Consider the following 25,026-nt stretch of genomic DNA (forward strand, 5'->3'; position numbering starts at 1 on the left):
ATGACCCAAAGCTTCCCTCAAGTAGCAGGAGGCCCCTCCCCGCTGCCTCAGCAAGGTCGAACGGGTCAGCGTGTCCTCATCTATAATCCACCACCATTTGTCAGCAGGGAGGCTGGAGGAGGCAGGCTTGCTACAAGGGGAGAATGCCCAATTAGGCAGCTGTCACACAAAGCATAGGCTGCAAAATTATCCCCTGTCAAAAGAAAGAGCAGCTGCGGGTGCCAATTACAGCAACCTTTCAACCCTTTAGGTACTGGAAACTACACAGAAGTAAATGAAGTACAATTAGTGATAACAAATCGATGAATTAGGACAGTAAATTAGAAATTACTAGCAGGTGAGCTTAGGTCTCCCGTAATATTAAGGGCACAGCACACCCCAGGCAAGGGCAGGAATATACAGATTTCACAGAGCACATCAGTTTTGTCTTAGCCGAGCCTTGCTTGTGTGGAGCCTGTTTCCCTCTGTCCTTTTCTTCTCACAAGCCTCGCCTGATCCAGATGGTGCAGGGAAAGGAAAAAAGAAGCAACCCGAAGAAAAAAGAAGTTGTAGCACCCTATCTTCCCTCTTTATCCTGGCAAATGCAGTTTCCTCCTTTCTCAGGAGGTCCTCAGAGCCGGCACAATCTCTTTCTAGTAAGCACACTCCATCTGACATTTACTGCACTGCAAGTTCCAGCTGAACAAGGTTTACACCGGGGGAAAAAAAAAAAAAAAAAGGACAACAAAACAGGAATAAAAACAGCCAGGAAAAAATAAACCCCCCAGTAAATTTTATGTCATTTACTCTTGAAACACTGAAATCTGAGTTAAGTGTTAGACTTTTGATGACAGGAGAAACTAATTTCTGCCCATTGCAGTTCTGAGACAAATCATGCAGTGACATCCCTGAGCATACCCAGAGCCAAACTCTGCAAGCAAAGTTTCTACTCCATGATTTTTTTTTTGCCTTTTCCCCCTTAGTGAACAACTCACAAGTGTTTTTTTTTCCCTCATTGTTTTATTTGCATACAAGCTGGAAAGTTACTGTGTGCTGACACCAAAAGGCAGGTCCTACAGTCCACAGTAAATCCAGCTTCTCCTCTGGTGCATCAGGTCAATCCTTTTAACAGAGAGTGCTACTCATAGATACCTGGGGCTCTGCATGCCCAAGGCAACCACAGAAGGGTGGTCACCTTACCAGCCCCTGGCATTTACAGAATAAGAAGCTTAGAAAACAGAACAAGGAAAAGAAAAATAGGAGGATAAGATTAAAAGTATGAATAATTAACATACAGCCACATGAAACCATGGTTGAGACAGTGGTAGCAACACCTTTGTATTTAGGTGCTTTGACTCAAAGTGACAAGCAAATTCAAAGAACAAAATTCAAATGCATCTCCTCTTCCCAGCCACCTCACAGTCATTTCAAACTAAGTGAAATTGCCATTTCTTGTCAATTCTCTCTCTTCATTTCTCATTCCCTAATCCCAAAATCCACCTTTAATATGCTCTTATGCCTTGCAACCACGCTGAGCACTGAGGACAGGAGTCCAGATTCCTCCCAGAGGCAGCTCTGAATAATAACCTGCATACTTGCACTATATTTCATACATGTACTCACACATGCATACATATATTAATGCTAATACATTCATCAAAATATGAGACAGAGCAGAAATTAAGCCACTGATCTCCAACAAGCAATTTCCTATAGCTATCTCTTGATCTCTAGCCAGTGAGTATTCCACTGTTTAAAAAGAAAAAAAAAAATCTTGCTGTCATAACTCTGATAAGAGACAGGATAATAAAACACTAACTATAAATAATGTAAAAAATGCTCATTTAACAGCAGTTGCAATAATGCTCATCAAGTTTGACATTTCCTTTTGAGTAGCATATGGAAACCATAGAGTACTGAAAGAGTTAATGTGTTTAGAATTCAGTTTCCATCATACTTGGGTGACTATCTCTTTAAATAATTTAAATCCTCTCCATCAACTACAAAGCTGTTTTGAAGCCATTTAGCTTTGTTCTTTACATGTGTTCTAATTAAGAAATGACCTTGTCATCACACACACCAGAAATCCTGGATTATTTCCTGCAGCAAAAATCTACGAAGCCAAAAAAAAAGAAAAAAAAAAAAAAAGACAAAAAGAGAAAAAATATATACTTCTTCCTTTAGTGAGGAACTGAGGAAGTTGTTGGTTGGCTGAATGCTGAAGCAGTTTCACCGCATAATTTGTGTGTGTGTGTGTGTTGTTGAATGTCACAGGGCGGGTTAGCGTGACCTTGAGCTGCATCAGCAGCACAGCAAGGGTCGAGATGCCTGCAGGCGCCCTTGTACTGGATTTGCAAGACAAAAACCTTCAAACTGGCTGAAGGACATCTTAAATCTCTTCAAAGGTTTTCCCGAACTAATCTGGGCTGCTCTTAGCCGGATCTGTGCCAGTGTGAGAGGCAAAATTAAAAACAAGGTCTTTGACAGGATGTTGTCTCCTCTTAACCCTTCCCGCGCAGGCGGCAGCATCGCGGCCGTGCTGGAGAGACGCTCTGGAAGGCACCGAGTGAGGCTCAACCCGCAGCAATTCTTTCATAACCAAATTATGTAAGGCACCATTTAGGGGGAGCGGGGCTCCTGCTCCCGCCCAGCCCCCGGACGGCTCCCCCACACCGCCAGCCCGTCCCTGGCCTCCCCCGCCGCTGGGAATGCCATTTCCCCAGCGCTCTGCGGGCACACACCCAGCCCGCCGGATGCACTGGGGAGCTCGGCGCCTCCGCTCCCTCCACAAATGTCCCGGGGAAAAGATGCTTTTCCCAGTGGTGGCACCCATCACGGCATGTTGTGCATGCTAAAGCCGGGTAAGGAGGAGGAGGGTCAGGAAGGTGCAGAGGGTTGCTGTGGTAGGCATCAGACATGTTTTATGAGGAGGAATTAAAAAGTGACCACTTCTCGTCCTAACCTGTGATTTCCTTCCCAGTCATCCCGAGCCAAGCAGGACGCAGAGCAGAGGGCATTAACATGCGGCGGGCCTACCAAGAGTTGGAGAGCATGACTGTACACGCAGGGGGAACAAAAACAAATGTGACTGCTCATCATCCCACAGAGGGACACGGAGGCAGAGATAACCTCTAGGAAAGGCCCTAGGAACACACGGTTACTCCATGAAACCACAAGTTTACCCAGTGGATTTAGCAGCTTTATCCAAGTACAGCTTTGGGCACATTGAAGGGATGGGGGCTTCCTTCGGAAGCGTATTTGCACACAGAATCGCCAACTCCACCTCCAGAAAAAATTCTACCAAGTAGGAGAAAGCTTAGTTAGAAAGCAACATGGATCCTCAAATCTGAATGAGAGACAGGCATCACTGCATTCCCCCATCTGTTTCAGTGGTGGTATGTTAATGGTCAGATTAAACTCTCTATTTCCACCAGGGAAAACAAAATAAATACAAATGGGTTAAAATAACCTCAGTGTGAGCTCGCATCACACTTCAGAACTATCTTCTACTGTTCCTAGGATATCCACCAGGCAAGTCCTTGAGGAGAAAAGGAAGGAGTCACTCGCACCAGCAGAGGGTGTTGTGATTCTTCTCTGCTTGAGCACGGAAGGCTTCGTTCACTCTGGTTTTGTACAGTCATTTTCTAGGCACTACAGTCTGTTACACGGTAACAAAACGCATCCAAGTTTACTGAAGGAGGACACAGCTTTGGCAGTTATGTCACAACTGCTATAACACTACCCTTCACCTACCACTGAAATAGATTCACTCCCTCACTCCCAAGAACCACAGCTCTCCTCACAAAACACCCTCCTGGTTAAAAGGCTTTAACAATTTTAAGCACTAGTTTTCAGTAGCATCAGTGACGGTGCCTTCTGCATCAGCAGAGGAGGAACTGGCACCATACAGATGCTTTTCCACAGGCCTAAGGTTTCCAAGGCATTTGTTACACCTGGACAGAAGGCCACGGTGTTCCCACAGCACAGGGATTACTCAGAGGCCCTCCCATCTCTTCTGTGCAGCCCCAGGGAAGCAGGAACCTGGGGGTGGCACACACCCCGGGTGCCTTCTCCAACCCATCCCAGACCCTGGAAATGCAGACTGACCAGACCTACACGTGGGGGATTCACTGCACAGAGGTGTTCTTTTTGCAGCCTTTCAGTGACAGGATGCCATACAGGCAGCCAAATGTGGGGGTTTCTTTTTAAAAAAAGAAACTTTAGCCACTTAGTCCATAACACAATTATTGCAGTGCTGCATTCTGTGCTATGCTTCCTAGAAAACTTCCCACTTCACCCCAATTACCAGGAAGAGGGATTGAAAGAGACCAGTAGGAGTAGCTCCCATGTTAGGTGTTAGCCTAGTAGAAAACATTAAAATGAATTTTCACAGTATGGCCGTGCAACATCCCTGATTTCTTAAGCTTCTCCAACATGTAACAAGGCAAAAATATACTATGGTTTTTCCAAACACCAAGTGTTGTGAAAATCCCCAAAACAAAAACAAATAACTCCTATTGCAGTGTTTCAGCTGAGCAGGGTGACTCAAAGACGCAACAAAAGCTTTCAAGCCACACGGTCGATGCTGCCAAGTATGGGACACGTTGTGTGGCCCTGCCAAAACTAGAAGCCAAAAGCCAAAAATACAAATTAGCAGCTTTCTTCCAGGGCCACAACAGTTCAGTAACAACTTCCAAATCAGGCTGTCCCTAGGAGGTTCAGACAGAAGCAGTGAGTGCAGTTACAGAGCACACCCACCCACCCAAACCACAGCCATCGTGACAATGTCACATCTGTGGAGCTGGACAGTCACTCACTTTACCCTTCCCATGAAAGTGGTCTTTGTAGCTACAATTTCTCATGCATGGAAGCTGCAGAGAGTAAGGTTGTTCCCTGCCTGCTCCTACCACAGGGATACTCACAGCAGTACACACAAGCTCTATCTATACAGGACAGGACAAGCATTTTACAGACCACCCAAATACAGGTTGCCCACTCAATTTTAATTCTGCCATTTTCTAGCTGTTGATTCTGAGTACACAACATTAACATTCTTTAAACCTAAGACTTCTTTTGTACACAGTGTACCTCAGTGCAGCAGAAAAAAAAGAAGGGATAAAGATGGCAGAAGTTAATATAATGTATCCTCTTTCCAGTCGGACACCATTATTGAACAAAAAATATCTGCTAAGGATGCTACTGACAAAACCATTCTCTTGGAACCATACATCCCATAAGCATTTGCAGAAACAGCTGAAAAATCATTTTGTGACTGACCACATCTCCCAACATTTCTGGCCTAACTTCCAACCAGCACCCAAAGAAGCCCTTGGTCTACCAGAAAAATGAAAATACTACTATAAAACATTAGGTAGATCTACTTTCTAAGAAGCTTTATCAGTAGTGTATTAGTTTTAAGTAGGCTCGATATAGCTGGCCTTCTTATACTAGTATGCAATACTATATTAAATAAATTAATATTGTAATTACTACCTGACAGTAACAGGTAAGGCCAAGAAGTACTGAATAATGTATATTAAAGTCATCAAATACTGTGATCCTCTCCATATGGAGAGCATCTGCAGGAGGGCCACAAGGATGGTGAAGGGCCTTGAGGGGAAGCCACACAGGGACTGGCTGAGTGCACTTGATCTGTTCAGCCTGGAGGAGACTGAGGGGAGACCTCATTTTGGTCCTCAACATCCTCACAAGAGGAAGAGGAGAGGCAGACACTGATCTTGTCCCTCTGGTGACCAGCGACAGGACCTGAGGGAATGGCCTGAAGTTATGACCTCCCTCAGGGGAGGTTTAGGTTGGATGTTAGAAAAAGGTTTTTCACCCAGAGAGTGGCTGGGCACTGGAACAGGTTCCCCGGGGCAGCGGTCACAGCACCAAACCCGACAGAGGTCAAGAAGCTTTTGGACAACACTCTCAGGCACACATAGAGCTGCATCCAGCTCTGGGCTCCCAGCACAGCAAGGACAGGGACCTGCTGGAGCCAGGCCAGGGCAGGCCACCAAGGTGATCAGAGGGATGGAACAGCTCTCCTGTGAGGAAAGGCTGAGAGAATTGGGATTGTTCAGCCTGGAAAAGAGAAGGCTTTGGGGTGACCTCATTGTGGCCTTCCAGTGCCTGAAGGGAGCTCACAGGAAAGATGGAGAGACTATTTACAAGGGTCTGGAGTCACAGGACAAGGGGGAATGCCTTCAAACTGACAGAAAACACATTAAAACAAAATATTAGGAAGAAATTCTTTACTGTTGAGGATGGTGAGGCACTGGAACAGATTTTCCTGAGAAGTTCTGGATACCACATCCCTAGATTGTTCAAAGCCAGACTGGATGGGGCTCTGAGCAACCTGATCTAGTAGAAGGTGTCCCTGGCTCATGGCAAGGGGTTGGAATGAGATGATCTTTGAGGTCCCTTCCAGCCCAGGCCATTCCATGATCCTATAGTAGAAATGAAATAAACTTTTTCTGCTGAGATCTCAACTAACACCCAGCCATCTTCCTGAACTTGCTGGTAAAGCCCAGAGTTTAATTTAGGTCTCCCACTGACTCTCAAATTCTCACTGCAGCAACCTTCTGCAGATGTTTTGTCAAAACCAGTAACTCCCAAAAAGTGGATCTCAAAAAAAAAATGCTGATGACCCACCCAGATAGCACCATTCACTTTTGGGGGGTTCATTCCCTGCTTCAGTCATCTCAGATATTAACTTAGGGACATTATCAACATTTCATACTACATACACTCACAAATACATTTTATTGTAATATTTAACTTGTGTCCTGATTATGAATTACATGAGCATTTGCAGAAGAATAAGGACTGTATCAGTGTTTGAGACCGTATTTTGCTGAATCAGGACCCTGAACTTTAATGCAGGTTTTTCTCATTGCTGTGCCAGTTTATTTTATTCAGTACAAAGCCACCAACAACCTTTGAGTTCTTCTGCTCAAGGTCATTTTTAACATTCACAAGCACAGCTTTTTGGCTGTCTGCAGAGCACAGATTTTTTTTTTTTAAAGTGGATTTCAGAGCAAAGTGATGTCTGGAAACATCTTTAAATAGTGAAAAAACACCTTTTAAAGTTGCCTTAATCAGTTGCCTGTTAATAATTCTACTTGGTTACCTTTAATACCACAGGTTCTAATTTCGTCTCCATCTCTGCACCCACCCAGATCTGGAAGGTATAAACATGATATAAAATCAGTTTCAACTACTGCAATCTCAACGTCTAAGCAACACCTCCCACTCCTAGCCTTTGAAGGCATCCAGTACACAGTCAGGTCCTTGAGCTCCTTCCCCTGTTCTGCCAGACACAACATTTTCTAAATTTGCACTTAAAAGGGGAGCAAGGGTGGGGAGCTACCTACATTCAACAGTAATTTGCAATATTAAAACAAAAATCAGAAAAAAAATCAGAAGTTTGTTTATATTATGTTTTATAAAGTTAAACACAATTCCTTATTCCTCAGTCATCTTCTTTTATCACCCCAACTAACCTCCTTAAGCTTCTATATCACTTCCTCCTTCTTATAATTAAGGATGTGGGATTGAAGGGGGTAATATAAGGAAGCACTTATTTTATTTACACTTCTGATTGTGCTGTATTAAATATTATTAGTATTTTATCAGCACCTGACTAATAAAGAAACATCACAAGCCTAGGAAACGAAGACAACAGTATGTTTTGGGTTTTTTTGTGTTTTTAACATATATATCAGTCTCTGCATCATCATTGAAACACTACATTGCCAAAGTTCACCTTCAAATACTCTTGTTTAAATACTCGTTGTTTTGTCTGTGCAGATCTCTGTACAAAGCAAGAAGCAGCATACTGATTACAGAAAATACAGCTAGCCATGAAAATTGAAAAGATGGAAGTGTCTGGCAGGCAGGCATGTTTTGTATACACTGTACTTCCACATATGTGCATCTACCTTAGGCATGCACACTTCATCCTGGTACTCCAGGCCACTGAGAGGAGAAGCTGAGAACCAGAGAAGCCCCAAAGAAGAGTGAATTACACTTGTAGGGTTCCAGCAATGATCAAACTGTAATACTGTTTCCGTGTGTCCAGCAAAATAGCTGAAGCCAACAGCAGTCAGCAGCGATTCCTGGTTAAGTGCATTTATGAACTCAGCTGCCAACAGCACTTCCTTCTCCAAAACAGGCTTCATTAATTCCTAGGTCGTGCAGTGGCTCAGACTACCTGGCACTCCAGCTAGCAAGGGTGTCAGAAACCCACCCACCACAAGTGTTCTCTTGCTATTTTGTTATTTCACTTTACAACAGTCTCAATTTAGAACTACAGAGGTTTTGTATTACACTCAAGACAGAGATTCCCACTTTACTGCACACATCTAAATTTGCAACCTATTAGGCTCTCTTTTGTTTTAGCCTTAGAAATCCAAATGGTTATGAATCTCTAATACCTCTGTAAGATTCAGACCTCTTGACTACTTCTTAACATAGAACACAAAAGTGGTATCAAATCTCACATTAAAGTTAATAGAAACTTAAGCAGAGGAAAGTGAGATTTATCCTGTTCCTAGTCAAGCCATAAGCTTAAAAGTAAGGACCACTTCTTCATTTACTTAAAAACCAATAGTTTTAAAATGTGTTACAATAGAAATAGCAAGAAAGTTGCTAGGCAATTATCCTGAACTACTCTCCTCCCTTTCTCAGATGGATCCTTTTAGAAACAAAGCCTCTGATCTGTCTTGTAGCAAACATAACCCCTCGGCCCAAACACAATGCCTCTATAAAACAAATACACAACAGCTCCATACTCTCACCAATTTTTCCAACTACAGCAGGTCTTGCCAAACTACTGGCTTAGGAAAGCACAGAGCACACTAAAATTGTTCTGCTTTTTCAGAAGAGGCATTAGGTTTCTATTTAGTGCATACCACAAAAATTAAGTCCAGTTTCTCAAGGTGTGCAATGGTTCATTCAAGTTTGTCTAATTCTTAGTATTTTGCCAATAGTACAGTTGTCACCACCACCACCCCTAGGCTGGCTGATTTAAAGAATCAGAAATTTGAAGCTTTCACAACTTTTTTAAATGCACCCAAAGATTTCAAAATACTTACAAAACCCCTGTCACTTTTCAATTATTTTCATTTACGGATGACTAACACTATGTCTGTGCCAAACACAGACAGAAAACCCATTCTTCAAGAGACATGAATCTACATAAAAACACAGATTTGCCAAATTAAAATACTGGGAGAACAACTATTTACCTCAAACAAAAACAAAAAGCAACTTAAAATTAATTTGTCAGCTTTCCAAGCTTTCATGAACATCACAAAAATGGTTTGAGTTATTAGCAATGTACATAATGTATATAATCACAAAAAACAGCATTATTCCATTGTTTCATCTTTCTTAATGTACAAGTGAACCACTGTTGAGAAACCATGGATAAGCAGAAATGCAGCATTGGGAGAAGGCAAACTGAGCACTAATTTGAAAAAGATGAAGACTGAATGTTACTACTTTAAATGTAACTTACATAAGTTATAAAATAGTTGTATAGATAAATATCAAACGTTCTCCTAGAGGCTGTCGTCTTAACTTTCTGTGGTTGGTGGATCAGCCATAATAGGGAGAGAATTGACAAAACTCTAAACCTTTCCTCCTTGCTGTGTTTAAGTGTTGGCACTAACAAACATCAAACAAAGCATCAATAACAAATTACTGTCCACAGAAAAACATAAAAGGACCCAGTTCATTTGCTCACAAGAGCAAAATAAACATTATAGTACTCTCCAAAAGCATAAGATAACCAACAAAAACAACTGTACATACAGTTCACCAACACAGATGGCTCTATGTTGTATAGCCCCACATCACTCAAAGGGTCGCCCATGCTCATGAGGCAGCTCTCTCCCCTCATCTGTCACACTGACAATTGGCATCCAAAGAACAGAAAAGAAATGTATGTGGGAAGAACCTCATGGAAAATGTCCTTCCCTTAATTCTCTTATGTATGAAGTCCACAGCAGGAACATTTTGGCTGTGGAATATTCATGCTCACTACCACCTGACATCAAGGTTCATTTCTCTGTGAAAGAGCCTCCAAAGGATAATAAAGTAAAAGCCTGAACACTTGCAAGAAGCATGTAATAATGCAGAGAAGCAGTAAAGATTACTCCTGCCCTAAGCAAAGGGAATAAATAGATAATCGTGGAAAAGAAACTACTAAGATCTTTCAAAAGCCTGCTACTTAAGAACACAGGAAGAGCCTGGTTTCCCAACACAACAAACATCAAGATCTAACGTCCGTCTTTCAAGGCAAGATGGAGTAATAGAAATTCATACAAACCTTTTTTTCTGCAATCCAAACCGGAATGCTCGAGCTGCAGCCTGCTGCCCAGATCCAATCCACTGCAACAACTCATCTGGCCAGCTGCCCACTCCTTACTGTCCTCCCCAATGGCTAATTAGATATAGGAAGGAAGCAGGCAAGGGCTGGGGGAATTACCCTCCCATCTGATTTCCCACTGCTATGCTTCACAAGGGCCTGCAGCCTCTGCTCTATCAAAAAACAGGGCGGAAATTACCATGTATGGTGATGGTGCTCATCTAACTCCACACGCCTGTTAATAAATATGAATTTTGCTCCATGTCTGCTAGCACTACCAGCCCTGTGTCAGCACAACTGTGTGTTGCCCACACGTTTCTGTTACAACACACCATGCACACTCCCTACCCCAGTTATCCACACCTCTACACACACCATCACCTGCAGTCCTGACCCTCTGCCACCAGTGTAGCTCCCTGGGAAAGCTGGACACTCCAGCTTTAGCTCTCCAAACCAACAGGTTTTACACCAATCCAGGCAAGAAATGTCTTGAATTGGGGTGAGTTTCTTCCAGAACAGGCCCAGTTCCTGGAGGAAGGCTCTCCATGCTCGCTGAGTAACATTTAGCTCTAAGTTGAGAGTGACTGCTAGCTGCCACAACTCCATCAGGGCATGCATACTAATGCTCTTGGACTGCTGCCATATCATCCATATATGCTTTATTACAGCTCATCTCCTTAACGTGCAAGACTTTTATCTTTGATTCTTTCAAAATGAGAAAGAAAAAAAAAATCCCAATACTGTAGAACTGATTTTAGTGCTGTTCAGGCCATTTAAACTGGGTCACTGCAAGCTCTTCAAGCAGATGTTTCTTTGTCACCACATACAAGTAGGAGCACCAAGTTATTTCTGCCATGTTAACAAACTCTTCTGGATTGCAAGGGGTAGAATTCCTAAACAATGATCAGGTAAGCCTCTAGCCACAGTTTTTCCATTTGTCAGCAGAAAGTTTAAACACTAAAAATACAGAAAGAGAAGGTTAATCACATGAATCAACCTACCAGCCTCAACACTAGTCAGTCATGGGCAGCAGGGATGACGGGTGATGGGACAAACACGAAACTTGCAAATTTGAGACCACAAATTCAAAGGCAGATTAATGACCATGACTGACAGAAGAATAAGTAGATCACAGAGACACCAACCAACCATCCTCAGAAATATGAATCTCTTCCCATTCCTTAGGTACACAGTGAGATCAAGGAATGCAGCTGAGAAACAGCATCATGTCAACAGCAATGTAAGCCCATTGATATGTGTTCTTTGGAACAAAGGTACTAGACTAGAATATATTATTTTAAAGTAGTGAAACCCTTCGCCAATATGGTTTTATTTCAAAGATAAATTGTATTAAATGTCCTGCAAAAACACGACCTGTCCTAGAAACCTGAGAATTAGTGGTATGGAAAAAGAAGAAAATAAGCAAAACCACCAGAGTTGAAAGGCATACTTCAATTAACTTCACCAATTATTCATAAAAATTTACCAACCCACATAAAAACAGGATTTGCTAGTTTTTCATAATGATAAAGAACCTTCTCTGTTCCTGCTCACTCCATGACCAGTTTCTTGCCAAAAAATGTATAGCACAAAACACCCTCACAATCCCTTTAAAAAAAAATTTAGAGGTTTAACAAGCAATGATTAAAACTTGCTGAACTCAATAATGTCCCTGTAAAAGATTTTACCCCTTTAGTCAGATGTAAGACATCTTAACTCTGGTTGTGTGGATGTAAACAAAAACACTGAGTAGACAGTCTTCTACCCTGAAAACAGGATTCATTTAAGAAAGAAAGTGTTCTTGGCAGTTGTTCCCTTGAGAGGGAAGCTATGCCAGATGGTGAAGCTGCTTCCCATGGAGGCTGGCAGGTAAGAGGTGAGCCCTGGGATCTGCTGGTCCCCCCTCTAGAGCAGCCACTAGTACAGCTGAGCACCTGGGCTACTCCTTTCTCTCACAACAGCCAAAGAGAACAGCAGAAACCAAACTGCAGAGTTACAGTTCTCCATCAAGTTTTGTCTCACATAACAAAACTTTTGCAATAGGCACACATAGTTGCAAAACCCCCAAAGAAACTTTGCCATGCCCAGCTTGGCTTTTCTTCACCAAATTTCTACTACTTTTTTCTTCCACGAGTTTATGGAAAAAACTTATTCTAGGAAAAGGTAATAGGGTAATAGGAATATGTTTTAAATAATCCACACTAAATTTTTAAAAAAGTGGATGGATACAGCTGTTGAGGGCAAACAGGAAAAATTAATACTTCTCCTTTAAGGTCTAAAGAAGGATGAAATGTCAACAAAAGACAAAAAAAGGTGATAGTGACCTCAGACGTTTGTAATGAAGAGGTTAAAGGATCCAGATTGATTTCTCATCAAGAAAGAAGACATTCTGAAATAACAGATTTTCAAAGCACTGACTGAAAACACATTAAACAGATCAGTCCTGCAGAAGTACCAAATGCTAAGGGTGGCAGAATGAATTACTGCAGGTGGTGGCTGAAACAGAACACTTTTATGAGTTCAAGAAAAAACAGAATTAGTTTTTAAGTTAATAATGGAGCAGCAGCTTCAAATACAGTCACTTTGCTTTTTGTTCACACAAGCTAAATCTTATTATTACATGCCATCATTTTAGTGCACCTTCTAGGTCTTTAATATTGTACACCATTTGCCTTTTTTAATAAAGTAGGTTGTACATCCATTTCATTAAGATGTAACAGTGATTAATCTCAAGTAGGAAACACTGACACCATACCAAATGTGCAGCACTCATACATGGATCAGACTGGCATTCCCAAAAATCGTATTTTATATGGATTCAGGCCACCCCAGACCTCAGATATGAGTGAAAGGCATCCTGCAAAGGATGAGCCCTGGTACTACAGCTCCCCCAAGCTGAATCCCAAATTCCAGCCAAGGCTGACGTCCTTCCCACCTCATTTTCCCTCCCTGTGTTACACAAGAGGAATCATTACACAGTCCAAGGCTGTGCAACTATTTCAGCATTAATCTGTGCCTGCAAGACAACATGAACACAGACATCCAGGGCTATGCTGAGCCTGGGCACTGTCAGAAGTTTGTCCTAAACTCTCAAAACATTTGATGTTGCTTCTATCATTTTCAAGACCTGACTGAAAAGTATATCTCTTTGAATATGCCATGAAAGAGACACAGGAGATATACAGCAAAGTAAACACTGCTTAGGGATAAAGCATAAATAAAGAAAAAAAATTTTTAAAAAGAAACAAGAAACACATCAAAAAGTACCCAACCCAGATTGAAAATGAAAAAACACAAGGATTCAGAAAAAAAAAAAACCAAAAAACCAACCCAGACAAAAAACATTAAGAGAGTACATCATCCCAAACAAACAAAATAAGCAATAATACAATGAAAAGCAAAGAGATTAAGAACAAAAGAAGTGCATCAGATTTAAGCCAGCTACTTTTCATCAGCCATGTTACATTATTCCCTACATTTCCATCAACATGCATGCACTCACCCAAAATCTTAATCCACATCAGCCTGGTTTTGCTACTCAGCCCCAGATGCCATCCTCTCCTTCCCAGAACTGAGAGACTTTGTTAGGGTTTGGTTATACAGCCTGCCTCATCACCCTGTGCACTTTTCAGATCAACAGAGACCCCTTCTCTCTGACCCCCCCAACCTCCCCAGCAGCATCTTCTTCAAGCCCTTCAAAGACAGTGCCTGGGTTGCTCAGAGCCCCAGCACAAGAGCAATTCCTCAATGGCTGAAGGTCAGAAAACACACATGAGGACAGGGGGAAGACTTGTAGAGGGCTGGGGAGCACAAAACAGGAAAAAAATACTGGAAGAATAAAAGGAAGGGGAAAAAAAAGTGATATTTCCAAATATTGTCAATTAGGGAGAAAAAATTGAAAACCATCTCTTTAAAAAAACTTTAGGCTTTCAAAAAGGTGCAGAATCAGCCTTACTAGTCAATTAGCTATAGCTTTGCTGGGTATGAATTCAGCTACTACTATTGCCTGAGCTTTCTCCGCCCCCCGCCCTCCCCCCAATCACTGTTTCATTGTGAAAGAATTTAATTATTATTTTCATTACCAGATGCATACATTATAAAATGAGCCTGCACAGAGACAATGAGCACTTTATGAAAATAGGTGTAATAATGAGAATGATATGTTTACATTTTTCTGCAATAAAAATGAAGACATTCTCAACTAGGCTACTTTTTAAAATATACTTGAATAAAATAATTCATAATAGTCATAACACTAAATGTGACACTCCTCCTTTTCTTAAAAAAGGATTAGTCCAGTGCCTTAAATTTTAATACAACTTAAAATCAAATTAAACCAGGGGTTTTATTAACTTCTCTATCAAAACCTTCCACAAGAATTTAACTCAAGTTAAATTCTACTATTGAACTAATTCTAAATTGTACTATTCACAATGATGGAATAGTAAAGCTTTTCTGTTTTGTTCTTTAAAAAATTTAAAAAAAAAATCTCTTCCAGAGACAAAGTATACTACATACCAAGGAAAGACTACTGCAGCCACCATATAAAATGCTGATATTCCATATAAACCACCAAAAAATTCAAGAGAAAAAAACCCCAGAGTTTTCAAATTAAATACAGACACGTGTATATTTATTTGGGAGTTCTCAAACTCTTAAACATAAACAAAAATCTCAAAGCCATGAAGCAATAAAAACACATTTGTATGTATATAATAGAAACAACACAATGGTAACATCTTACTTATAGTCCAAAACTACTGACTTAGTAACAACAAAACCTGAGTTCTCGTGCTTTATGTGACCCTATTCAACAACACCGGGCAACACTTGGATTTCACCCAGGAGCCAAGTTCAATAAATCATGTGCTGCCCATGGCCCACCAAGCACACACAGGGTGATTTACAGGCAAGCACCAGGGCTGTCACCAGCACAGACCCCTGCTCTCAGTGACAGTGTCCCCGTGGAGCTCACCTGTCACACCCGCACACGCTCACCTGTAAATCAGTCACTGCTACGGGGGACACCTCATAAGCCACTGCTCCCAGCTCTTGGAAGTTTCCCCCTGCTCCAGAGCTGGAGGAACTGCCCAGGTGCACTCAGGTCTCACCAGGACTGCGTGTCCAGAGCTGGGATCCACCCCTGGTGTCCATGGGCACCAACACCACAGGAGCAAGGAGTCACCACGGGCTGGCTCCTGCTGCCCGGGCAGAGACGGCACAAGGGCCATGCCCTCGCAATGCCTCAGCATGAATTGCTGGCCCTACCTGGGCAGACCTCTGGAGGCCCTGGAATGCCAACTTCCATTTTGGAGAGGTGTTGAGTCTTTACTCAAGTAGGATGGAGGGCATCTGACACTTAACCACAAGCCATAATAACAGAGCAACCTTCTCTCCCCATTCTTAGATGTGGATGCCAAGCCAGGATTCACTTGACCAAATGAAGATGTTTACAGTGTAGGTGTCTGTATCTGAACAGGTCATGTTGGCCTCCCTTTACTGCCCATGGGAAGAACTCAGCTCTTAGACTGAACTCCTCCTACAGAACATGTCAAAAGGAGGTCAAATGAATCACATCCTACAAGTGCCTGCTTCTGCTCCCCGCCTGACAGGAGCTCTCCAGGACTTCTGTTTCTCTTTGCTGGGTACATTCAGGGCTTTCCCTCCACTTCCACTCAAGAGTTAGACCTTAATAACACAGGAGAGACAAAACCCACACTATCCTAACATCAGCTTAATCCTCCCAGTTCAGAAATGAGTAACAAAGCACTGATTTGTGTAAGTTCACAGCATTTCCCACTCAATAAAGTGGGTGCCTGATCCCAGGTAACAGCAGTCCTTCACGTAACTGTTTCCAGTTACGTGACTCCAGTTAGTCTGTTTATTTCAACATTATTTGTCAGCTTGCACTTATTCCTTCAATACTTTTCCTCTCATATGTCATAAGAATTGCCTGATTCTGGGTAGCAACTCTTCTCATTAGCACAGAAACTTCCTCTTTTTGTTGCTAGTCTTCAAAATAGACTTACCAAAAGATCGCTCTCTTTAGGTGTGACCTATATATTTTCTTCTACCTTATTTCCTTAAGTTCTCAATTTCCTAAACCTTTTTCCTTTTGTCCTATGCTTAAAAATACTACCCAGTATCTGCTGAAACCTGTGAACCTTCATCTGACTTCGAAGCAAGCCACCTGCTCAGGTTTATCACCTCCATTATCTCTTTTTGCTTGTAGAGTCCTCGTTTTTACTAGCTAGATAAGAATTAAAGCAATGAATACTCTCAAGTTCCCTAATTCTACTTCTGATTTATTTCCTCACCTTTCCCAGAAACCAGTAACTTTTTTTTCCTGACTTCTTTCTCCTCCTAAACCATATTCCCAAAGCTCGCCAGAATCCAGACTGACAGGAAAAGGGTTAAAATGTGTTCAGGAAAGGGAGGTAGGTAATTTTTTTTCTATCCTGTCCAAAGCAGATATGGCATGCTCAACTCCCTCATCCTGTAGGGACAGGCAGCGTCTCACCTGAGCAAAAAGAGACGTGATATTGATGCACTGTTAGAAATTGGTTCCACACTGAACTAACAAGTCTTGGTTGCTTAAGATGAAATTTATCTCCCCTCTTCCTTCCTCGTATCCTTCTATAACCAGAGTCATCCCGGTTGGCTGTTGGGCATTTGCCAACAAACCCTCAGACATCTCACAGCAGTTGTAGAACAGAGCTTTTCCAGGCCAAAGTTATGACTGTATTTATATTCCAACAGTTCGTCGCTCCAGCTTTGGCATGCAGCTGCCATGTAGCACTCCAGACAAAATCCCTCCTCCTCAAAACTGCTTTTGATCCTGAACATTTTGCTTCAACAACTGATCAACGAATGGCACAGCTAAGAAAAACGCACCAAACACCTTCCCCTGGGGCAAAGTGGGCCCTATTACAGCCTGCTCAGCTGTGAAACCTGGAGATGGTGCTTTAAGCTTAAAGCACTTGGTGATGCCTTTAGTGGTTTGACAAATCTCTCCCAGCAGGAAGGAAACTTTCCATGCCTGGCTGTAGAGTCTTTCACAAAGCTGAAAGAAAATAGCACTTATCTAAATTTAACTCGCCATACTTTTAAGGAGGAAACGTCTTTTGCTTTCATTTCATGCAAAACATTCAATTAAATTCTCTCAGGAAAAAAAACCTTCCATACTAAGGCATGTATGCTATTTTTTCTTTCACATATATTTCACTTCTCTTCCCACATGGCTCAAAGTGGAAAAACCCTGGTGCAGTGATTATAAACTCACATTAACCTGCTTTTCTTCAGGGGCAAAGGAGATAGGAGAAGAACTGTGCCATTCCTCATCTCCATAGGCAAAGAAATAAGATAGGCCTGGCACAGAGCCCACCCAGCAAGCCGACCCCACCAGACCAGGTTGGGAGCACATTCCACAGGCACAAGTACTTCTCGAAGAACTTCCTGCCAATGGCTACTTGACATTAAAAACGAGGATGATCTAGGTCAAGCATCCCAGTTGACATTAATTGCTACGCTGGATCAAAAAAAAAAAAAAAAAAAAAAAAAAAAAAAAAGGCAAAAAAAAAAAAAAAAGCAGGCAGCCTCTCAGCCAGAGCTCAAGTCACATTAGGCTTAAAAGTAACCGAGGCCAAAACCTTGAATTGTACCCAGAAGCCAAAAGGAAACCAGCAGCTGTTGAAGAACTGCCCGACCGTGTTCTTGCTGCTCCTCCCCGGCCGGAGCTGGGGAGCACTGCCCAAGGAGCGGCAATTCCCGGCCTCACACAGAGGTCACAGAGTCACAGACAGCCCCCAGGACACGCCACCTCTGAGTGCATTTCTCTGTGTCCTCATGCACAAGGTTGGGGGCCTGCTGGCTGTACCTACCTCAGAAAACCAGCAAGTTACAAAACACTTAGGTAAAAGGACAGGTGAAATGCTCCAGAGGCTGGTAAACTATAGTAGCACCTGCCTTTACTGCTTTATCTCTGTTTGCTGCTTCTTTTATCTCTACACACTCTGAAGGTAAAGCATGTGCCATGTCCAGCTGGAAAGGAAAGATTACCTGGAAAAGCCAGTCATCTTTGGATTGACCAGAGCACAGGACCAGGTGACTCTCAGTTACCCAGAAAATCCAATGCCAGGGAGGTCAGATTCTGGAACAACTGCTACCATGTGAAGGGTATGTCCTTTCACATATTCTTCCAATTATTTCTGAAAATGTCTTGCAGTAGATGAAGACCATTTTCAGGTACATAATGAGTTCATGACAAGAATAAACAACTCCACGAACCCTTACAATTCATACAGCTGAAACAGAAAACAACCATGGGCTCATCTTATTTATCCACACACCTTGAACACACAGCCTTTTATACAAGAGGCATAAAAGGAAGAAATTAATTTTTAAAGAGCAAAAGATTAAAATATATAGCTGTGCTCCATAACTCATAGCAGGTTTCCAAATTGTAATCAATATTTTCTTTTGCATTTAAGAAGTGCTGAATCTTAATGCTTTTTAGAAGTCCAAGTGCCAGAAACAATAATTTTATTATAGATAACTGTATGTGATTAGAGTCTGACTGTAGTTTTTGAAGTTCTCTGCAAAGCCAATATGGGTTAAGTGCCCATTTGTATTGTTATAAAACTTCTTTACAGTACTGTAATACAATACTCAGGCAGCAGAGTCTGAGCTAATATTTAGCACATGACCTGATAACCTCTTATAGACCCAAACACAGCTGGAAAACCTAAAGTCTACAGCAAGTTCAACAGCATTTGTATTATTTAATTCAAAAGTTTAAAAATACAGGTGTCAAAATAACTCCTCAAAGCAGGAACAATATTTGAGAAAAGGAACTTATCAGTCAATGGAACTATTCAACATTTACAGCAGGTGCAGTACCATGAACCACTGACAGCTTATTTAGTCCAATGACAACATAAAAAGGCTTTCTTTCCCCCACATACAAGCTCTTTAGTCAGTAAAAATAGCTAGCACTTTGTCCAAAATTTTACAAATAACAGTCTGGGGCCAAGTACAAAGCTATGTCAAGGATAATTTTCTAAAACCTAGCCAGTGCCATTTAAAAATAAATAATCAAAATCAAATCAATAACACAAACAAACATAAAACATACAATCTAAAACATATTTACTGAAGATGTTGGGGTGGTTTTTCTACTTTACAGAAGCAAAGGCAGGTAGGGCGTAAAATCTTCAATTATGACAATTAAAATTAACCCTAAAAGTACTTGTAGGAAGAAGTGCGTAGCGTTTCTCCATGTATGCCAACAGGCAGCACCACAGTCTGCTTGTGCTACTGGGAGAAAGTCTGGTGACCCTCCCAGCAGTTATGGACTGGAGCAGATCTTTCCCATGCCCATTTGGACATCAGGAAAAGGATGTTCACTGAGAGGACAGTCAGTCACTGGAACAGGCTCTCCAGGGAAGGGGTCACAGCACCAAGGCTGCCAGAGTTCTAGGAGCCTCTGGATGACACTCTCAGCCATGTGGTTTAGTGCTAGGTAATCCTGAGAAGAACAGACACTCACACTCAACAAGCTTTATGGATCCCTTTCCAAACCAAGATAGTCCATGACTTTATACACATATTTTTACTCATCAAAATGTTGATAACCTATTAAGACTTTTCCAAAGGTTTTTCTGATTTGGAAATATCCAATCATGGTTTTTCTACTCCTTCATTCACAGAAGGGCATCAATACTTTGTCATAAATCCCCTGCAGTCTTCAGAGCAAAGCTCTTGAACACCAGGGGTTACCTACAGAAATTCCTAATGCAGACAGCTAATCAGCTGCACAGATTAAAGATGGAAATGAGTGGTCTTTATAAATTCATTTTTGTATGTTTTTGTGAGTTGGTTTTGTTTGTTTGTATTAGTTTTTATTACCAGATGCATTCAGAAGTTACTGTAGCAATATCTGCCTTTTCATCCAATTCTAGGCTAGAATAGTCATTTATTACCCATGGCAGAGCTCTATTTTACAATGAAAGAAGGTAAAACTGATGAGTCAGGGCTTGTGTTTTAATAAAATTTCCTTTAGCAAAACTGGAGCAGAGTATCTCATAAACCTGATTGAGAAACATTCTCTACTCAAATACTTGTGTTTTCTTTACTTTGGAGAAGTGCTAAAAATAAAAAAAACTGGAAAATGAAGACAAAATAAAGAGAGTTCAGAAAGCTTGAAACACTGACACAGTCCCTCAGAAGCAACAGTCACCTTTTTGTTCAGAGAATCACCTACCATATGTTACTAATTTCATTTATTAACTTTTACTTAACCCAACTCTTGCTGCAGTTCTTGATTACCTGCAAAGAGGCTCAGGTGAGGAAGGAGGCAGCAATAAAATGTATAAAAAAATCAGCACTTCCAGGCTCCTCCATTCCTTTACTTCCACTTGTGCTCTCATGCAAAGCTTTCTTTAGATATCCTCCAGCCCTCCAACTCTGATCAGTAAGACCACTCTATTTTCTCATCCTGCAGCGGGCTCAGGAAATGAAGATGGCACAAACATTTATGCTTTTAATATGACAAATAACTGCATGTCTCTAAAACTGCTCCCACGAGGGCAATACCACAGCCCTGCCTGTACCAGTGAAGTGGCAGGACTGAAACTGAGCTGTAGTATCAATTTGTGTACTTTGTCTTTATCTGTAAGAAGTCACTCTTGCTATTCTCTTGTATTTCCACATCTAATTAAGTGAATATGCCCAAGCTTTCCTTCACATGTGCAATGCCAGCCTTTGTGCAAGCAAAATCTCTCATTATTTGACAGTGGTTTAAAAAGAAAATTCTTTATTGAGTGCTAGACCAGCGCCACTGCTAACACTGAATTCTGACTGCACCATTCATTCACACAGGTAGCAGAGCTTCTGCCTCCACATGATGAGCTCAAGTAAGAGAGGTACTTTAATCTCTCAGACTAAAGCACTGGTGCCTTCTAATCTCCAAGTCTAGCAAGAAGAGACACAAACATAAAAACCAAAATAAGGGATATTTGCTCTATTTATTTCTAAATATAGACTGTCTGGTGAGAGTGTTACTGCTGTCATACCTGGCCTTAGTTTTGTCCCTGTCTCCTCCACAGGCTAATCTCATACAATGCACTGCCACAAAGATGTTGCTCTTCCTGCTAGTCCTATGCAAGCATCTTTCTCCAGTTTTATTGTTAAATATTGTTAAATATTCTATTGTTAAATAGAACACTAAGTTATTATTCAGTTATATTAAGTAATGTTAAGTATTCTATTGTTCAATAATGTCTCCACGCAACTACAACCAGGTGTTTGTCAGTGCTAAACTGAAGTAATGCTGGCATAAGCCTGTGGGACCCTGGGATGGCTCTCTTGCTACAGACTTCCCTTCTGGATGCTCTGGCCAGTTTAATACCCCACACATTTTAGCCTGTCAAATCTTAACAGTCCCATTCTTACCCTGCTTTAGTGTGTACATGTGGTTTTCTGCTCCAAAACACAATGGAGTGTTATTTCCAGTCACCATTTCTGTGCTCCTGTGTTACAAAACACTCATTAGCATAGGACATGAAAACCACAGCCAGAATTGGGGGTGGAATCACTTGTTCCCTAGGTCCTTCCAGCAGAAGGAAACAACAATACCCAAACCACCAACTCATAGAAGACCCTACAGCTTCACCTATTTTCAAGCTAAGCTCCCCCTGAAATCAGTACCTGATATGGGGTTAAGGGAATGACTCCTCCTTGGAAAAGGCACATTTACTGCAATGTAGCTATTAAATGGAACAATTAAAACAAATGTTAGCATATTAGAAACAGTGTGAACTGGTCACAAGCTCAATCTTTATCTCTAAAAAAGAGCTCACTTTGTGCAGGCAGTAGGGCTATTTCCCCTAAATTTAGGTGTGTTCCATTTAAGCCTGATGTTCTCTCACACTCAGAGTCAAAGCTTATGAGAGCAGGGAGCACTGAAAGCAAACCAGGACAGGTTTCCCTTAAAAACAGAATAAATATTTTTAAGCACCAGAAACATGAAATTTAGCATGTTGAAAGAGATGCAAACAGCTATCTCTTTAAAAAGCCTCTTTTAGGACCAAAATATTTTACGTTCGCTCTCTCAGAGCAATATGTTCACATGCTCTAATCTATTTTTAGAATGTCCTTCCTAGATTAATTTTTAAACTTGAGTCTGGACACTTCTCACCCTCTCTCTGCCCAGATATCCCTGTTGAGTCTGTTCCACTAGTGAAGGCTACAAGGACATGGAAGTCAGCCTGCCACAGGTTTGCATCCCACCCTTTCCCACTAAAAGCAGAAAAAACCAACGCAAGGATAGAGAGCCTGTAGAGAGAAACAGGGCACAGCACTTACAGGGCAAGAGCCATAACTTGCTACAGCAGGCATGCTATTACATGTACTTTCTGTCACAGTAGATGATGACTTAAAGCCATCTCACTAAATGCTGCAAGGCTTTAAAAGAAGGAAAAAAAAAAAACAGCTGTTCCCCAACTTTCAAGGAAAAGAGTATAAATAAGAATACCTGCCTTCATCCATAAAGTAACCAGCCCAGACCTAGGCTTGACAGTATCTCTCTAAGAAAATAAACCCACCATAGACTTCACAGGATAAATACATAACTAAACCTTCTGGCACTTCTCTTCACCAGATATAATTCTACAGCTTTAGCTATGTTAGCTCACAAGTGTGACAATTTTAACCCAAGCCTGTTTATATGCTTTTATTTAGAAGGGTCTTGTACCTGCAAGTCTGTATACATCACAAATCTTTTGAAAGGAAACAAATTTCAGACAGCCACTGATGTCAGTGTGAACTATTTAAGGAGTAGTAAGTTGCTTTAGACTAAGCCAGTTCTTCCCATTCCACTTAAGAACAGCTGGGGGGGAAAAAAAAAAAACAAACATCTATGTAATGATGATTAAAAGGAGTGGGTGGGGGGGGAGGGATTTAATCAGCTACTTTACATAGGATGCTCAATGAGCAATTTCTGTAGACTAAAATTTAATCTGACATTAGTTCAGACTTCTGTTATGCACGTGTGTAGTCCCAAAGAGTGGTAAACAGCACTTGTAAACTGAGAGGAAGCTGTGCCCACAGACCACAGTGTATCAAAATACCCAGTGCAGGTCAAATCCAGACAAGGCTCCCAGCCATACCATGGCCTCTGAACTCCTCAAATAAACTACTGCATATCCAGACAAAAACGTGTTCTCCACATTACACATGAGCAATCTGCCAAGACTAAAGAGCACACACGAGGTAGCCAAGGAGAGCTAATAAAAGCATAGATATTACACCTTTTTCTTCTCTTCTGTGATCTCACTTTGGTAATTACCAGCTATTTCTACATATCTTAAGAGACTCATTTGTAAATAACAATATAGGAACAGAGTGCTGGAACACACCAGCACATGTACAGGGAGTCAGAACTCAGGAAAGTGAGTTTACGAATTATGTTTACACATTTTTAATATAGTCTAATGATTAAATCAAAAAGGAAACTGGGAAGGATATTTGCCCTTATCTTAATTAGCAAGGCTGTTTATGCAGGCTGAAATGTAAGCATGTGTTTGTTTCTCCATCTCATTCTTATGTATTACAACTGAAGAGCATTGCATTATTTGAACTCTCAAAATCCTAAGTAGCTTCCAAACAATTTTTCCACAAACAATACTTAAAGATTTCACATTTGATCCATCCAAGCAAGACCTATTTTACCCAGAAAGAATAAAGCTCTCACTTACCAGAAAGATTCAAAAGCATGCAAAATAAACACAATTCCCTTCCCAAACGTCTATCAATACATCCTTCCCCCTAAAATTTCTGTAAGCAAATTGCATCACTACAAGTTCAATTATGCCATAAAGTGGCTTTTGGCCCTAATTCTTCCAAACAAGAATGTATGAGGTCATTTGATTGATATCTTAACTACAGAATCTAAATTGGGATTGAAAAGCAACCAACAAAACACAACCCCAAAATTGACAACACCTAAAAAGCTGATCAAAGTAGGTGGTTCATCCCAAACAGATGGAAGGGGTTCAGGAACTGTGAAACTGATTCCCATCCATTACTTCCCTCTCACTCACTCTTAGAAGTATTGGCTGTTCCCAGTATCACCAGCTCTACTATACCTGTTTTACTTGCCCCTTCACATAGTCTTTGTCCCATCTACATGATATCTGCAAAATTCAGAAATATTGCAGTATCTTAAGTTACTTTCCTGAATTATTTAAACAACCACTGCTATTTCTACAATGCAGAACATCCTGCCAGAGTTTTCTGAATCCTGAAGATGATGGGCAAGTTTGACGATGTGGGCAAGTTTTTAGATTTAAAAAAAAAATTTAAGAAAAACCACACATGGGACAGCTGCACCTCCAAGCAACTCTCTTTGCTCAGCAAGGTCCAGAAGCGAGTGAGGAGATGACACACCCTGACTTGTGCCATCTCCCTGCAGGGAAGGGACCTTCTGCACAGGAATGGAGCAGGTCACCAGGGTCAGTAGCACCACCATGGATAAACCTGGCAAAGTCCACCTGCCACAGCACCGAGCAATAAGCTAACAAAAATTAGATCAGATAGCAGACCTCCAAGTGTTTATAGCCCATGACTCAACTTTCCCTCCTGTACAGTGACCTTTACAGAGGACAGGAAAAGGA

The 25,026-nt window shown here is 41.4% G+C and overlaps 1 protein-coding gene across 5 annotated transcripts in view; it reads right to left on the reverse strand.

The window, feature by feature from the left end:
* The window catches only part of NRIP1 (nuclear receptor interacting protein 1), a 73,414-nt gene that overhangs the window by 33,273 nt on the left and 15,115 nt on the right, over positions 1–25,026 (reverse strand). The window contains exon 1 of one of the 5 annotated variants that reach the window (XM_059872898.1): positions 7,112–7,292. The exons of the other annotated variants lie outside the window; for them this stretch is intronic. The gene's annotated coding sequence lies outside the window, so the exon portion shown is untranslated. Of the gene's footprint in view, positions 1–7,111; positions 7,293–25,026 lie in introns of those variants that run through there. 5 annotated transcript variants of the gene reach the window in all.

Source organism: Haemorhous mexicanus, chromosome 2, assembly GCF_027477595.1.
Source record: "Haemorhous mexicanus isolate bHaeMex1 chromosome 2, bHaeMex1.pri, whole genome shotgun sequence".
Classification (NCBI taxonomy): domain Eukaryota; kingdom Metazoa; phylum Chordata; class Aves; order Passeriformes; family Fringillidae; genus Haemorhous; species Haemorhous mexicanus.